An 18140-nucleotide genomic window follows, 5' to 3' on the forward strand; every position below is an offset into this window, starting at 1 on the left:
TCCAACCCTCCCCCTTCCTCTCCCCTATTAACGATCCACCGCTTTCAATTTCGAATTCTTTTCAATCGCGTTACGTTTACGGTCGTAGAGTAGAGAGGGTATCGAGAGCTCTCGAAAGGATATGCGTGGTGGTTTTGAAGGTGGAATTTTTATTGGATAATTTGAGGAATTTATCGTTTCGTTAAGATTTATATAAAAATTGGATATATTTTGCTCATCAAATGAAACGATAAGTGATATCGAACGTATTTTTGTGAACGATTTTAAATTTGCTTTTAAAAGAAAGAACGAGACCTCTTCGTATAATTCGCCATGTTTTGTTAATTATCTAATGGCCTCGTTAAATATCCCGATTATTCTCTCGAATAATTTCTTCCAATGGTTGGTATTTGTAACCATATTATTATGCAAGTCAGATGCAAGCGTTGCACATTCGAGTTACTTTAATTAGCGGACGATCCCTTTCGGGCAACACGGGGATGGGGGAAAAGGGGATGAATTTCTTCTCTCCCGAACGGACTTCCATTTTAGAAAGGATAATGTGATTAAAGTATGCACTCTCATGAACGCCACGATCCCTTTTTGAACGTTCGATAGGTAGCTTCCTATGTTGTACCATGGAATCAAAATAAAATAAACAACATTTTCTTCAGAGAAAAACTCTTTTTCCTCCCCCTTCGTATCGTATGGTTTTTTTTCGTTCTTCTTGATTTTTTAATTTCAATTAATATAATGGATCTTTGTAGTTTCGTAGTTGATTGGATTGAATTTGTGGAAGAAAAGGATTTGCGAAGAAAATTTCTGTACGTTCTATTCCTTTGATGAGAAATATTTTAAATTTTCATAAGAAAGGTTTGCACAATTTTCGCAAGGTTTCGCAAGAGGCCTGAAAAATACATTGTTTCGAGTAATTTTGCAACGAATTCTCTTAAACGATTTTCCCCAAATTTTCAGCTTCTCCGTAATGAACTTTTTTTGAATAATTTTTTTTTTATAAAACTTCTAGCGGTTTATTTCCCAGACAAATACTCTCGCGTAGAACGAACACGCGCGTGTAGAGGAAAATTATGAAGAAAAATAAACGAATATCGTGTTTGTGCGATTCATTCTCATTCAAGCAACGTGAATACAGACCAATTTAAAAAATAACAGACACCAGTTGATGAAATTTTTATAAATATCAGTTTATATCGTAGTGATCGTTATAATAATAAGTAAATTTCGATTTCAATCGTTGGTCCTTGCACATGGTCCATAGAAATTTTCAATTTTTAAAAAAAAAAAGATAAACATCGCAATTATAAACATCTAATATTTCATCCAGAGGGTGGAATACCGCAACATTTATGCGGGCTTACGTAACGCAATTTTGACCAAAGCATTTTTCCTTATTAACGGCAATCCCCAAGATATATTTAGCACGTACACGATATTGATTTTGCAGCTTTCATAAACAGGAAGCCAAATAACGCCGGTCATAAAGTGATTTAACTTACCATGAAATTTTATTACCTTCCGCATCGGTGCTAACGATAATACCGGTGCCAATAAAATATCTCAATTACCGCATTAAAATTAACTCGTCCGAACGGTCTCTGTTTTACTTAACAACAATGTTGCAAAATACCGGGCGCAAGATGGATTAATAATTTAAATATCTAAATTTATGTGGAATAACATCGCGTTGAAAATCAGCGTGGAAAATTATTGTTTCTTTATTCTCTCTCGCTTATTTTAATTGGTATTTAATTTACAGGGAGAAAAAAAATATCACAGAGGGGAAAAACATGCAATAAAAAAGTTTACTATTTCTCCGTAAATGACAAATATGTTGCAAGCAATAAATCTCCTCTTCAATATTTGAAGATTCTCTTTTAACGCACGATTTGCATTTGCTCCAACTGGAAACTCCTTCGACTCCGTTCGAGTGTAAATTCCACTCGTTTTATTATTATGCAAACTAATTACGTAATAGAAACGTTCGGTCGAGCTCATTTAAAAACACAAGAAGAAGAAGGAGGAGGAGGAGGAGAAGACAAAGACGAAGAAGAAGAAGAAGGGCCCTTTCCATTTAAAACGTAAAATTGCTCCACGCATCTTTGTGGAGCATCTCTTGTCCAAGGGAGGAAGATCCATTTTCACGATGAGTAACGAACGCCACTCCGGGACGACGAGATAATATCTCGAGAAACAAGTTGGTCGAATTATCCCAAGAAAATAATTTCAGCTCAAAGAAAGATGAGACTCATCCAGCCCCGTGTTTTGATACTTGGAAAGTGGGGAGATGCGGCTAAGCCGAGAAGGATAATTAAAAGCGCGATTTACCAGCATAATTACGAAGTTAAATCTAAATTATACGAGGTAGGGTGGATCGTTTGGAATCGTTTAATTGGTAACAATCCGGTTTTCCTTGGCCATGATTCGAACGTTTCTTCGGCTACTCGCCTCGACTCGACTGCAATTTCCTCGCCCTTCGCGGAATCCATTTCGGCTTTTTCTCACTTCGGTAACGTTCTATCGCGACAGTCCCAATTACGCGACAGGCCCAATTATCCCTAATATATTTTTATAATTTACTTCTCGACCGGTTGCTTTATGGCCCCGTGCCGTTCCCGTGATAACTTGAAATTACAACTTGTTTCGAAACGAAAATCTTTCCGTTCGAGATAACCAACATTTGAATTTATAACATTCTTTTGTAATCGGAGAACGGATATAAAGAAAACTATGCGCGCCAATTTTTAAGAAATATTATTATTGCGATTAAGAAAATGTATCAACTCGTTTTCGTTTCCTTTTCTTATTTATACGCGACACGTTGGTCTCATATCTTAGTTACACTGGTCTCAACTTTTAAAAGGGATTCACCTGTAAAAATTTACGAGTTTAATTATTCGTTTGTTTTATTTATATTTTATACTTTTTTTTTAAATTAAATTAGCAACATTTCCAAAAAAAATCCACGTATATATCATTCACTTATTAAAAATTCATATATTCATTTATTCGTTGATCGATAATACATCCGTTCTCAAAATTCAATCGATCTACGGAAGAATTAAAAATAAACCGATCCGATTATTCCAATATAAACTTATCGAAACGGCCACCGCGCTTATTATTTTAATTAGCACGCTCGAATAAATATACGGTTTCTTCCGTTTCCCGTAGACGAGAAAACGGCGAAACAGGAAGTGGTAGACAGCGCTGGCACGCGTACGAGTGCTCTCGGCCAGAGGCAATTTCCATGCATGGTCGAACTGAATAATTTCCGGTGGTGCTGCCCCGAATCTTTCCTCGTTTTGCATGCAAAACGAGAGACGGGGAGAGGGTGGTAGCATTACGAAGTCTCGTCTAACGTGATATTGTTCGAGGCAGATGGATTTATCGACTAAACGTCACAACGTTTGACGCGAGAAACATTTGTCGTTACATTTTTTTTCTTTTTGAAAAAAATAAGACAAGAAACGTAGAGAAAATTTTCGAAAAATTTTCGTATTTGGATACGAATTGGTTGTGCATCGGAGAAAATGGAATATACGATCAGAGGAGCACGTAACGACAGATCGATTAATTCATCCGCGGACGAGTCGCAATTAAGACGTTGCGTAACTTGATATAATTCGTTCCTGTTAATCGTCGTGTAGCGGTGGAATACGGAGAATTCAGGGATGTATTGTATCGTAATTGGGGATAATTAACTTCATTTAATGACCTCGGCAACCACGAGCTGCGATCCGTTTGGAACAAAGCGATTTCGACGGCGCAACAACAATGATCCTCGCCTATTTTTTAGATTAATTAAAACGACCTTGGCGCTTTGATGGTAATGGAGTGGTTGCTTCGATCCGAAGAGGAAATTTCCCGACGGCTATAAGATATTCGCAGATTTTTCCGTGGAAACGTTTTCGTGACCCGACGTGACACTTATCTCGTTAAAAGAGAAGGATCGCTTTCTGCCTCGTATCCCTTAATGTTCCAAAGCCTTTGAATTTCAAATGCGAGTTAACTATACCTTTTTTCGTGGCCAGTTTCAATACCATATTATTTTCCACGCTTTGGAAATATTAAGAATTGCCCGTAACCGTGACCCGTTTCCATTCTTTCTATAAACAGACTTTTTACTTCGATTTAAGCCAACTTTTATCGAGTTAATATTGTTCTCTCTTTCTCTCTGCTTATCGAGGAATTCTTCGAGGACGTCTCTGGGATATCGAAAATAGAAATCGTTTCGCTTCTGAAAGCTCCTCATTTGTTCCAAATTTTATCTATAAATAAAAGTATTAATAGCCGCGGATGCTTTTAATCTACTTTCAAAAAAACGCGTCCTTCGACGGTTTCTTCCTCTCTGTATTATTAAAACCCAAGAAAGAAAGAAGAAGAAAAAAGAGCGAAGAATTCGAAGAATTCGAAGTAGAAAGAAAATTCTCGAAAGACATCCAAAAATTGTTTCTGCATTCCCCTCTAAATTGCACATTACCGGGCAAAGAATCCAAACTACACGCTCCTTTCTTCCCCTTTCTTCCCCCTCAAAAAAATCGAAAAAAAAAAAAAAAAAGGAACAAAGAATCCATAAAGCGAGAAACCTCGAAAAACCTCCTGTAAGTAGAAAGACCTATATCCCTCGAGTTATCGAGCAACTGTCTCGTAACTCGGGCGAAAATCGTCGAAACACCGATGCCAGTTTCGAATCGGGCTAAATTTATATTCCGCTCGTTCACCGATCCCTTCCAGGAACAATAAAGATAACTCCGATCGAGCGCGACAGCCGGTTTACAAAGTCTCTCTCTCTCCTCCCCTCTTTCTCTCCCCCCTCGATTTGCAAATGAACGCGATTTAAATGCGTCCCGGGTCCGTTTTAGCGGAGGCATTTAACAGGTAATAATCAACAACAAACTCGCGTTTCGAGCCACGATCGAATCTGCGTACAGAGAGAGAGAGAGAGAGAGAGGGCGAATAATCAAATTGAAAAGGAGGGGACGAGAGAAAGAAACGAAGAATGGAGGAGGAAAAAGTGGAGCGGAACGGGGAAGAGAGGCGAGAGGAGGACAGACGTCAGATAAGCTAACAAATGTCTCCAATGAATAATAATAAGTAGCCCGGTCCAATTTGTATTGCATTTACATCGGGCGACATCCTGGACGTAATTTATATGGCTGGGCCGAGCCTGGTCCTCCCTGCCTCCTTCCTTCGTTTCCACCGACGGCCTACCACCGTTAGATAACATCGAATTTAAACGCAACGGATTTTTACGAGGCGCCACCTCGATCGCAACGAGATCCGATCATCGGTTTTCTTTTTCGTTCGCATTATGCGGGGGAAATAATTAATCGATCCTCGTTATTCCATTTCTCGTGCAAGAATTATATAAGCAAGGTCCTCTTGCTTTTTGCTTTGCTTCATACTTCAAAATCATCGTATGCGATATTTTTCACTCACGACGAAACATTCGAGCATTATTTCGCGCGGGATTAAACCGAATCGATTTATCGTTTCAGAGAACGCGTATATAATAATCAGTTGATCGATCCTCGTTATTCCATTTCGATGATAACTGATTATAGTGTCTTGTGTAAGTATTACACACGGTAAGTAAACTCCTCTTGATTTTTGCTCGATGTATAATAAAATCGTGCGATACTCGTCCCGTTATATACCCCGAATGAAAGTTATCAAAGTTAAATGAAACATTATCTCGCAACAATGCGCCGATATGTGCAGAGGAATTAAACCGAATCTCGTTATCGTTCTGGCGAGGGCGGATGTGCGAGCGATCGTCATAAAGTTCCATGAGAAACTCGATCCACGAATTTGGAGCGCACAGGTGACACGGCGCAAAGACGAGAGCATCCGAAAACGGTCCATTTCGCTTCGAATAAGCTGGGCGTAGTACCTGTTCAACGTTAATTATTTAATGGGAACGCGCAGCCCTTCCAACCGGACGGTATTAATACGTTCCCACGGCGGACAACCATCCGTAGAAATGATATTCCAGCGTTTCTGTTAATGCCGATGCAAAACGTGGAAAACCCCTCGGCCCGGGTCACATTGTTAACCACCCCGTTGACGCGATAAATTGTTTCCATCTGGGGTTAAAAGGTGTCGAATGGAAATTTTCGTAAAATGTAACAAACTCTGCGTCCCCTGCTTTCCCCACATCTTTTCTCCTTTCTCTGAATCGAATATTTAGATGACCATTCGCGAGTATACGATAATAACTCACCTCTTCTCAAGTGTGTCTCTCCTTATCGGTAAAGATTCGTCTAAAATTCTTTTCTCTCGTTGGTGGTCGGCGGAATGGAAGCTCGTTTCCCCGTGGAAACACGTCGAGGGAGAGAATGAGAGGGAGGAGAAGAAGGGGGAAGACAGAGTGCGACATTGGCCCGTGGAGACGACCGTTAAAAGATACTCCATGCCCGTGCCCTTCTATGGACAGGATGCGCAGACCGTGGCCACGATTTACGAGCAATAAAGTAGCAATAACGATCGGTTACATCGGTGTCGTCCGCCGGTTGCATTGTGCACGCGACAACCCCGACGGATCCTCCACGCCGCGTTACCTTCGTCCACCGCTCCTCCTCCTCCTCCTCGTCCTTCCTCCTGGGACAATGCGCTTCCACGCCCGCCACCCCGCTTTCCACTACAGGTGTTTACGCCCGAGTTTACGGCCTTATCACCGAAGAATAGCACGGGTTACAAGCGGGGACCATTTTTAGTGGACTCGAGTCGTGGGATCCTTTCGGAGGAAACTTTTGTTCCTTGGACGAGGGATAGTAATTTCCTTTCGATTGTTACGATTACGAGAGTGGCGGTTTAATGGAGTTGTCCGTGGTTATTGTCCGCTTTTTATTTTATTTATAAAGGGGAAAGGGAGGATACGTAATCGAGCTGGTGTGAGAGATGAGATTTATCAGGTAACTGTTGGAAATTACAAGAAGAGTTTGATCGAATAAGAAAGTTGCTCTCGCAAAAATAGAAATTGTTACCATATCTTTTTACCTTTCGGATGATTCAAGTATTTCTTATTCTCTTCAGAAAAGAACTGTTCCTCCCGAAATTCGTGGAAAATATTATTTTTCCAGTCGAGTCTTTAAGATTCATTATTCCCATAAATGCATTCATCATCACGATTGACATTTGGTCAAGCAGTTTCGTGACATTCTTTCGCGTGGATCAAAAGAACCAATGTGTCTGGCATTCGAAGATTCGCATGCTTGGTTTACGACTCTCTGTCATAAAACAGTACTCAGACAAGCCCCTTTCACACGCGCAATAAACACGACTGTAACTAATGCAATGTTGTTTGACTAGGTTCTTTACCTATACGTGTAATTTTAACTCGTTATAGCTGGATAAAATTAATTTTATCATTGACAACGTGTTAACTGCACAGATTAAACATTAAAATTAGCTTGTAGTTTATAAGACACAAATGATTACACGAATGAAACGTTGAATATTTTCCTCGATTATACGTTTCCGTCTGTAATTTACATTTCTTCCTATTCATCCGAAAACTTGATCTAATAAATAACAAAATGATTTATTAATTCGAATTAAAATCGAGAAATTATTGAAAAAAAAAAAAAGAAAAAGAATATTTTCGATTATTCGAGCTGTCCGATAAAAAGAAAAGATAATATAAGATAAGATAATTGATTGGAAAACAAATTATCGAAACGTGGAAACGGTGTTAAAGTTCTAATAATCGAGGATTGTTGATCGATTTGAGCGTACAAGTTTGCAATTATAAAGTTGTTACCAGAAACAGTGGAGGAAGAAGCCATCGGCCAATTCTAATAAACGTTCGAGCCAGGCTATTTCCTGAAAGGATTTCATTCGGCTAATTGAGCGGATGAAATCGATAAGAGGAATTCCCTCTCCATCCAGTATAAATTGACCGAGTTTATGTTTCTTCTTGAGGGATAAAGAAGCCCGAGCCGTTAATGGTATTTGTAATTGCGCTTCGGAAAAGTCGACCGGCTGCCGACACTTGTTGCTCTCGATTATTGCGATCGATCCACGTCCGCGCGGTTCGACGCACGGTGTGAAAGTATCGAATGATAACAATAACTCGTTCGTGCCGGAGGGAATTCCGCGAACCGTACAATTTCATAACATAAACTTTCTATTATGAATCCTCTCGAAGAGCGTATATACACATTTATACGCAATTCTCAGAATTTTACCAATCGCACAATATTTACGAAACGTTAGAGCATTTAGAAAAGATCGATCGAAAGACGATACGATAACAATAATATTAATCACGATCGTCGAACGGAAGATTTCGAAGGTTCGGAACATTTTATAGAAGGCTCTTATTTTGGAAAGATATCGATAATCGCAAAGAAATTAATGTCGACGAGTGAGAAAATTTTTTATTTAAAAAATTATTCACTCGTTTCACTCGTAATTTTACGTTAAATATCTCTTTTCCTTCCTTTCTTTTCTTTTAACTCCATATGATCGCGTTAAATCGTTGAAAATAATTCAACGATACATTTTTCGCGGCGAATTCGGTATAAAATCAGGTGGCTGGAAAAAGGACGGAAAGAATAATTTTATACGGTTCGCGAATTAACCAGTTTCACGAGAGAGAAAGAGAGAGAGAAAGGAGAAACAGAGATACTAGCGATTTTCACTATACAAGTGCAAGCGATTCTTGTTTTACTTTAATAGAATGTTGAATCCTTCACATCGCGTTATTTAATAAAAAAAAATCTTCATAAGAACAATCATAAGAGCATAAATTCTCTCAAATTTTTCATTTGATAAATTCATTTGGTAAAAATAAGATTTTTTTCGATTTCATTCGATCCAATTTCGCTCTATGAATGAAAACATTTTGTCCTATAAAAATGGAGCGATCCAATTTTTTATTTTTACTTTTCTTTCTTTTAATCTCTTTTTTACACATTTCTCTACCACACAAATTTATATATATATATATTTTTCAAACCACCACGTTACTCTCCTTTCTTTTTTTTCAAAATTGATGAATTAAAACGAAAATTCTAATTCCAATTTGTCAATCGTTTCGATAAATTGCAACCGTTATAAAAAAAAGAAAAAAGAAACAAACGATAAATACAATTTTCACCAATCATCGCTCATCCAAAAGACTTACACTCGACTTACACATGCGCGAATAAAAGTGTGTACGTATATATGATAATTGCGTCCAAAGCGCAGCGCCGAAAGCAAGGTTCTCGGGCTCATAAACACCAATCTGCTCAAAAACTCGAAAGAGAAAGAGAGAGAGAATCTCACCCCTTCGTTTTACAACCGAAAGAAGGGTGGGCGAGGATGAAAGGACGGGAGCGGGTTAAAGCTTGCGTTTAAGAGGGGAGAGGGGCTCCTCCCGGGGGACAGAAGTTGCATCGTATCGCAATGACGATAGCCGAAACGGTTGCGAGCAACGGTCCTCCACCCCGTAATGGCCCCGGCCGGAATAGTTTCAGAAAAATGGCCCCGCCGGCCGAACTTAAATAAACGCCGGGTCCGGATAAAACGATTTATTGGCGCGCCGCGAGTGGATAACGCTATCCATTTGTACGTAATTCCGGCCACGGTATCCTTTCCTCTCTCTCTTCCCCCCACCTTTATCCGAAATTGTTACCGGACGAAAATTCGTCGTCGTCCCGTGGAAACGTTTCGAGGTTAACGAGCTTGACGAATTTCAATCCTTCTCCACACCTGTATCCTTTTTATATCCTATCGAGATAAGAAAGTAACTTTGTAACACGAAGTTTGGATTGATCTTGGGAGATTGGAGATACGATTCAGATAAATGAATCTTAATTACATACCATTTTCGATAAATTAGTTATATAATAATAAGAGATTTATTGGGCGAGTGAGGAGGAGGATAACTGATTATTGTAATTAGAATTTTTTAAATACTCGTCAGAATATAAATACAGCAAAATTTAATCACGAGTACGAGTATTGGGATGGAAAAATACGACTTAATTAAGAGTGCGTGTATCAGGAGCAAAATCGAATTCTATCCACTTTGTGAATTCTCTCGTTTTGTTTCTTATCTCGATTATAATACCTAGAGAGATATCGCTGTTCGATTCGAGTCGTAATTTTTCGTTCCTTCGCTCGTGCAATGTCGAATCTATCATTGACTCGATCCAATCCTTTTTTTTTTCTTTTCTTCTATTAATACTCGTTTCCAGGGAGAAGGGAAAGGTAAAGGAAGTCACGAGAATCTCGACCGCCATTCAACATTCTTTCGAATTTCTATATCTTTTGAAATACCTATTGATTTAAAGGAAAATACATTTTTTATTTGTTTATCGAAAGGGATTTGGGAAAATTTAAAAATGTAGGGGGAAATAATGGAACGTTTGTTCGCGCGAGATGAAATTTCTATGAAATTTTTAGAATTAAAAATACAAGCTTAAATAATAAATTTTTTTTACTCATCGTAATACGTGTTATTCTCTGAATATTTCCAATCCTTTCCAATTCTCCTTTCTAGAATCTACGATAAACGTCTTTCTCAAACACTCCCAAAAAGCAAATCGTTTTCGCGGATATATAATTTTCACGATTCTCGGCATCGATCATCGAAAAAGACGGCTCACCGTTTCCCTTTCCCTCGATTATTTCCCGGCGCTACGTCTTAATTACGCTCGTGTCGTCGACGAATCTCGAGCGGAATCTTCGTGGAAAGAATGTGGCCGAATTAAAGGGGAGGGTAGCGAACGTGACTTAAATCCATTGCGACCCCACGAAACTCGACGGGATTTGTAACCGTCGATGGAGCAGTTACGCCACGGGGAGAACAGCCTCGAAATAGAGACAACGGGGGCCATAGGTGAGAACGAAGCCAGTTAAAGGGAGGGAAGAGGAGGATTGGAGGTCGAAACCGGGTTCTGGGGCGAAATAAAAGAGAAGTGGGAACGGTCTCTCGCGAGATAAGGAGCGTTGAAGATGAAATGAAGGGAGGGGAATAAAAGGAGAAAGATGTAACGGAGAGAGTACAACGTGGTTGGCAATAAAGGGATAAGAAGAAAGGGGTAAGTTTTGCGGGAGAGAAGAAGATACTTTATAGACAAATTTTAATAATATATTATAGTAATAACGAGATACGCGAATTCTTCGATTCGATCCTGAAGAATTTTCTAAATATTTCGAAATTATTTTAATAACCGAGAGAACAAACGAGAATAGACGAGTTACAACAAACGAAACAAAATTTCCTTTAATCCCTGCAAGATGACAGACGAGTAACTCGAACGACGCTCGTATCATCGAGCGCATTATCCCTCGCGATCGTGAACAAATTCAGCCCCGCGAATGTCTTTCGCGGAATGTCCCCTCATTTGCGTCTCGCCACTGTCAAGCTATCAGCTTAACGCCTCGATGAGCCCGAATCGGAATCCGAAGAACGACGTCGATTCGTCGACACACGCGTCTTCCCGGAGACGAAGAAGCTAATCCGACAACGTCGTCGTTTTAAATCGGGCGTAGCTGTGTCCAGATGTGATATATATATATATATATAAGAAAAGGATGAAACAGCTTTGTGAATATTTAAAACGAGTTACGGATTCTATTTCCGCTCGGGGATAATGGTAAATGTAACGAGGTATGAAAAGCGATAAGGCGTGTCTTCCCTGTGTCTGACTATTTTATTGATAGCGAGTTAGTTGCCTTTCGTGCTGGAGGGATATCCTCGTTTGATGAGCATTGAGATGTTAACGGAAGAATAGTCAGATCCAGTATAATTCCATCACAATTCAACTATCGCTCTGTAAATTTTTAAACATCTACGATACGTTATCGACAAAATTTCGATCGAGAAAAACCGATCAATTTCGAAAGTAATTCGGCGTGTATCGTATAATTTCCACGTGGACGCGAGGTCGTACAACGCTTCCACCATCCCGGTGACATGTCGGCCGCGGGGTTACAACGTGTCCCGTGCGGCAGCACGCGTTTCCTGTTTGCTGTTAAATAAAGCCTTTAGCCTCGGCCGGACGAAACTAACGACGCGCGTTTACCGTGCAAATACCGCTGCCATTAGTTCTGCACGGGCAGAAGGGGATATTACCAAGTTAAGGGATAAATTTATACGATCGTGCTGCATCATTGCCATCCACTTTCGTTAATTAGCTCATCCCTCTGTGTTCGTGATTACGATTTGCTCTTTTTCTTTTTTTTTTTCCCCTTTCTTTCTTTTCCTTTTATTCGTCCACGTTGATTTGGCCAGGCTTTGTGTGTTTTTCGCTCGGCTCGCGTTTAACTACGAACGTTGTCGAATAATGTTTGACCGATTCGTGTCGATAAAATATAGGTTACGATCCCTCTCCCCTCGCGGAGCTTGTTAATCGCTTTGACTTCTTTATTGATCTCGGGGTATTAACGGTGGATGGAAATTGATTCGAATTGGCCAGCAGTGTAAAGGGGATTAGATTTTGTTGTTATAACGGGCGGTGCCTGTGATTTATCGCTGTTGGTTTTTCAAGTTAAGCACTTTCGATTTTGGACATGATTCGTGTTGTTTCGTTTCGTTGGATGGAGGTATTTCTAATTGTGCACGGTGTCAGCGGGTTTAGCTTGTCGTATTCGGGATAACTTTTTCGGAAAAAGTTAAGTTAATGATATTATCGATATTTTAAAAAAAATTGTATTTCGAGGGATCAGATGATTGAATTTTAAGGTGTTACGTATGAAAATATATTTTGTTTAGATAAAAGTTTATAAAATTCATTTATAAATTTGTGATGGAAATTATTTGAAGTAATTGAAATAATATTATATTTAGTCATATAGCAGATAATGTTCATTTATAAGAGAAAAGCTATCAACAAGCAGTCGTGGCCGAGTGGTTAAGGCGTCTGACTAGAAATCAGATTCCCTCTGGGAGCGTAGGTTCGAGTCCTACCGACTGCGAGAAAACGGTGTTTGAAAATATATTTTGTTTTTTATTTAAAAATAATTTTCTCTACATTCTATTTTTCTTATCTTTTATTTTTAACACGCAACGTTTTTATTTAGTAACAAAATATATTGTTACATTAAAAAAAATTAACCGAATCTCTCTTCATTATACATTTCTTAATAACAATAATTGTGATTATTCACAAAACTTTTTAAAAAAAAAAAAAATAATTTACAAATGCCTTAAATCGAGGATATAAAAATTATCACACTAAATCGTTTCAATTGTCTCTAGAAAAAAAATTTTTTTATGCAACATTTTTTTTTTTGATATTTCAATAACCAAAACCACTCAGAAAGCATCCTCCCCATCTCCCTTGCACTGAGTACAAAGGGTGAACGATCATCGATGACCGAGAAGCTGAAACCAAGTCAACTTCTCGAGTCTTCCTCACGCTCAGGGAAAGATGCTATGCCTCCTCATCGTGGCTGCATCAACTCTACGTTAGGGCAGAGCTTTGAGAAGATATACTACAGAAATGATCCTGTGAAGTACGATCTTGATTTGCACAGCCACGATGACACGATATATAGCCAATTCTGTATTTTTTCTACTGCGAGAACTCGTTTAACTACTTGGCCCTCTATGAGAAAAAACTTGAAGTACTTGAAGAAGAAATTACGATGCTCGTATCACGTGTTATCTATTTAAATAATCACAGAAAATTTGATATATTTCTATTCCTTATCTTATTTTATGTAATATACGGCCACTCAAACATTTTTTCACCTTATAAAAAGTGCTATTTTTATTAATATAAAATTCAGAAGAGATTGAAATGAAAATTATTAATACAATTTAACAAAATATCTATCACATTTGATAAACTTTTAAATAACTTTTATCCAGACTATACTTTATTTAAGGAATAATTATTATACTCAATTTTCGAAATTGCAAGAAGTTGCGACATCATTTCCATTAATAATTTCCTTTCTTCAAATTCTCAAGTTCAGAAATATCGATCGCGAAGCACGCAATAACTCTAAACTCTTAACTGCAAAGACAAGAATGAAAAAAAAAAAATCAAAAAGTATAAAAAGTTTCAGGAACACTGCACAGCATTTTAATTAAAAGATTGAATCTGCGCGATCGGCCACGATCCAACGATTAATTAACAATTGCCCGTTCTCGTTCCCCGTAGTAGTTGGGAAAAAATTTACATGGAAAAGTTGCCATTTTCATCATCGACGTAATACATTCTCGAAAGTTCAACGCACGGTTACTTCCGTTGTGCCCCACGTACGCCAAACGAAATTGGAATAAACAATTCATCAGACGCTCCGACACGATGGAATTTGTTAAAACTTCGAGAGGAGAATTTCATTGGATGCGTGGATAATGAAATTCTCGTTCCGATTGAGATTCGATTACCTCCACGTTACTTTTGACGTGGATACTGTGTTTTGGAAAACGAGTTTAATCGTGATGGATGGCATAAATACTCGTGTTGCGTTCGAGTTTATCGGTGGTGATAAAACATAATTAATTTCGCGAAATTTCATCTCGATGGAAAACAGATTTTCGATAATTTCGATTTAATTCCGTGCAATTTACATCTTTTAAAACGGACAAAATTGTTGCTAAGCTCAAACGTTTCTTATCTAACATCTCTCTATCTTCTAGCAATCGCCGATCAATTCGTGTATTTTATTCGATTTTTTGAAAGCTTATCGAACGATAAAGAAATATCGATAATTCGATATAATAATCGTTAATCGACTTTTTTCTTGAACCTAATTCGAATCAAAAAATTTTATCAATCTTTTATCAGACTCCTAATCATTTATCTTTTCTTTCATTTATCAAAACGAAATACATTTTTTACAATGAAATTAAGTTTTCGATTCCTAACTTTAATTTTTCTAAACCATGTGGAAAAAATAGATTCAAAGATCTACTCTAATCATGGTACAAAACGAGGTTAAAAATAGCTATCCACAAATTCCTCGACGAATTCTTTCTCCCCGCTCTCTTTCTCTCTGTTTCTCTGTCTCAAAAAAAAAATCTACTCTGCTCCACTTTTCACGATGCAACAATGCAATATCCGGTCACGGTGGTCCGGATATTTCTTCTCGCCGCCATTTGCATGACACAACGTCGAATTAGCCGAACACCATCGGTCACGTTGCTAGTTCGGCGTCGAAAACGCGGGTGGACGCGTGGGCGTCGCTGAGTAACCCGCGCACAGTGGGTGGACACGTGTGTTCCTTGTTTGCCGCAGCAAAGCGCCAAGACACCGGTAAACAATGCGAGCATACGTTACATCGGCCATTGTGCGTGCACCACCCTTGTCTTTTGGCCACAGCCCATGCCTTTTTCTTCTTACTTTTCCACTGTTCTTTGTTAAGATGCAACTCGTCTCGCACCTTTACTCCGTAATTTTCGGTGTATTTTTCACAGATGTAGCACGGTTCTCTTTTATCATCTTCAAGTAGGTGGACAGCAGTTGAACGTAATCTCGATGAGAATGTATAATTTCAATTCATTCAAATTCTTCGACTTGAATTACCAACTTTGCTACATCTGTTGATTGATGATTTTTTTTATTATTTTTCATTTGTATTACAAGTTCTTGAGTTTTTGTGTTCGAACTCAGTAACAATATTCGCAGCGTTTGGTTAAATCGAGACGTTGATCAATTGGTGATCGCGTCAATTATATTCACTGGACGTTATGTTAATTATTCCGAGCCAATTAAATCGGCCCAATTTGTTGGTCATTAATTGGTAATTAATCGACGTTTTGGCTATGCATTAATAGGGCTGATTATAATTTGAAAATTCAGTCAATAAAAGAAAAAGATCTGTTTTATAAATGAATTCTGTTAAAATTATCGGCGAGAAATTTCAGACATCAGAGGAAATCAATTCGTTGTTCTCAATTCGGAAGAATATTTTAATATTTATATTCAATTCGAAGAATGAAAAAGATAGAAGGATATGGAAGAACGAATAGGAAATCTCTCGAATATTTTTCTTTCTTAATATTAGAGACGTTATTAATACATCTCTTTCTTAAATTATTTATTTATTTATTTATACTCGATCTTTTCACTTTTCTATTAATTCTATCCACAATCAACATCGAATACTCTTACTTATTTTATTATTTATCGAATCTTTCCATTCTATTTCAAGTTCCTGATTCTTGTATTTCGTCGATATTCTTCTCTGTTGGTCCATTTTTCTTCGCACGTATGTATTTTCCACATAAATGCATCAATTATCCAACGAAAGTTTACTCGAAAAAATTAGAGAAGAGAAATCAAAGTTAAACATCCTTGCAGGAAAACTATTTCACGATTATTTTTCTTCTTCGTTTCGTTTAGTTTCTTATAGTAGATACCCTTGCACCCGCGCGTGGTTTTATATGTTTTCTCTACTTTGCAACTAATTGGAAGGATGCTGGAAAGTTCTGGCCGGCGCGAAGGAAGTTCGCAGCCTCCACGGCAAGAAGTGTCCCGGCATTAATTAAAGAACTTTCTGCCAACCCGAGTGTGCCGATGTTTCAGTTTAAAAATTTCCCTTCCACCCTCTCCTCCACGTCTCATTTATTCCCCTCGAATAATTATTTATTGCCATGGCCCAAAATTACCCAGTCATTCCATCGTTCCCTTCTTTCTTCTTCTTTTTTAATTACCTACGAATAATATCCTCCACTATATTTACTCGATTAATAATTACTCAATTATAAACCCATAAATAACTCGGGAAACAAAAATGTTCCTCTCGTTTTTAAATTTCAATACGAATAACGCTACTCTCCAAATCGATCGCGTCGATATGGAACGCAACAAGTGCATCGACAAAAGATTTCGGGGGAGTAATTACCCGTTAACGATGCACGCTCTCGATCTCCCCCATCGAGGAGGAGGATTAATTAAAAAACCACGCACCACGGCATTATCCTATTGACGGTTGTTCCAGTTTCGTTACATTACGGATCGGCGAAGGTGAAGCCACGCACCGAGGAGGAGATTGTATCGCGGATGATTTACCAACTTTTTGCGCCAAGATAATGGGCCCCGGGCCGGGACGCGCCAATTTCTTTCCACGATATACCCGAACGATAGAAAAAGGAGGAGAGGGAGGAAGAGTGATGCGCGCACTCGGTAATCTCGTTTTTATCGCTTCCTCTCTCGCAAAATCCTCCAATTAGCGCGCATAACATTACCGTAATTACAGTACCTACCGAGGGAACCATCGCATCGATAGGGTTAATACGTTCAAGACCCATCTTTCCTCCCCTTCTTTGCCCGCCAAATTGTGCTTCCACGCCTCTTCTCTCTCTCTCTCTCTCTCTTTCGATCTCAGTCTCGTGTAAGATTAGAAGATCTTACATCGATTTTTGATCCGTTTGAGTCAATCCTTGCGTCCTTCGCACGCTTTATGGATATTACGCGTTGGATAGAGTGCAAGAGGTTGGGAATAAAATTTCAGCAATATTGCATTATACGTGGAGAGGTATTTCGAGGTAAATAACGTACGCGTATGCGTATCTCTAAATGGTGGACGACTCTTGGATCTTAATGCTCGAGTCTAGTCCCGAGGGATGCCGAGGGGTAATAAATCCAAAGTGCATTAGCAAACTTGGTAAAGAATACGGGGAGCGTTGAACACTCGCTCGCTTGTAACAAGCCATACAATAGCTCCCCAACGTGGAAACTGGAAGCCAGAATCCCGTATCGTTTCGGAGTGACAACCAGCTTAAGATGTAATAAGACTGCGATAACAAGCGGTGTTCACGTCGTACAACATCTTGCTCGACAACAACGGTTTTCAGTCATTCCTGGAATGGATAAATGGTCCCTGGATTTGGATTAATCCCTCGCCTCGTGCTGCACGCATGCACGCACGTGCAAAGTCTTGGAATAATGCCTCTCATATATTTAATCGAAACGCTTCTTTCCAACGCTTGGCGATCGATCGCTTCCTCCTCCACTGCGTGTTTATCGTATAAATGTTTGATAAATTCTTTCTACCCCTCTGTTTATAAGAATCAAACATTCAACGGCGACATGAATTTAAATTTTAATTGAGAATAAAAAGAAGAAACGTGAAAATTTACATGTAAATCTAGAAAATATTCTAGACGATTGTGGATTAAGAGTTTCCCTCATAAACAAAGAGTCGCGCGGTGGTAACACGATTGTAAACTTTCAGATGTAATTAACCGG

At 38.7% G+C, this 18140-nt stretch overlaps 1 protein-coding gene and 2 non-coding genes across 3 annotated transcripts in view; 1 reads left to right on the forward strand and 2 right to left on the reverse strand.

Annotated features, from left to right (window-relative positions):
• Nucleotides 1-18140, reverse strand: part of LOC107994632 (mannosyl-oligosaccharide 1,2-alpha-mannosidase IA) — a 467472-nt gene that overhangs the window by 328268 nt on the left and 121064 nt on the right. The gene's annotated exons all lie outside the window — the stretch shown is intronic.
• On the forward strand, nt 12831-12912 carry Trnas-aga (transfer RNA serine (anticodon AGA)). Its single transcript has one exon. It is a non-coding gene; the product is annotated as a tRNA-Ser (tRNA).
• On the reverse strand, nt 13248-13462 carry LOC114577251 (small nucleolar RNA U3). The gene has a single exon (XR_003697143.1). It is a non-coding gene; the product is annotated as a small nucleolar RNA U3 (small nucleolar RNA).

This window comes from Apis cerana, linkage group LG4, assembly GCF_029169275.1.
Source record: "Apis cerana isolate GH-2021 linkage group LG4, AcerK_1.0, whole genome shotgun sequence".
In the NCBI taxonomy this organism is placed as follows: domain Eukaryota; kingdom Metazoa; phylum Arthropoda; class Insecta; order Hymenoptera; family Apidae; genus Apis; species Apis cerana.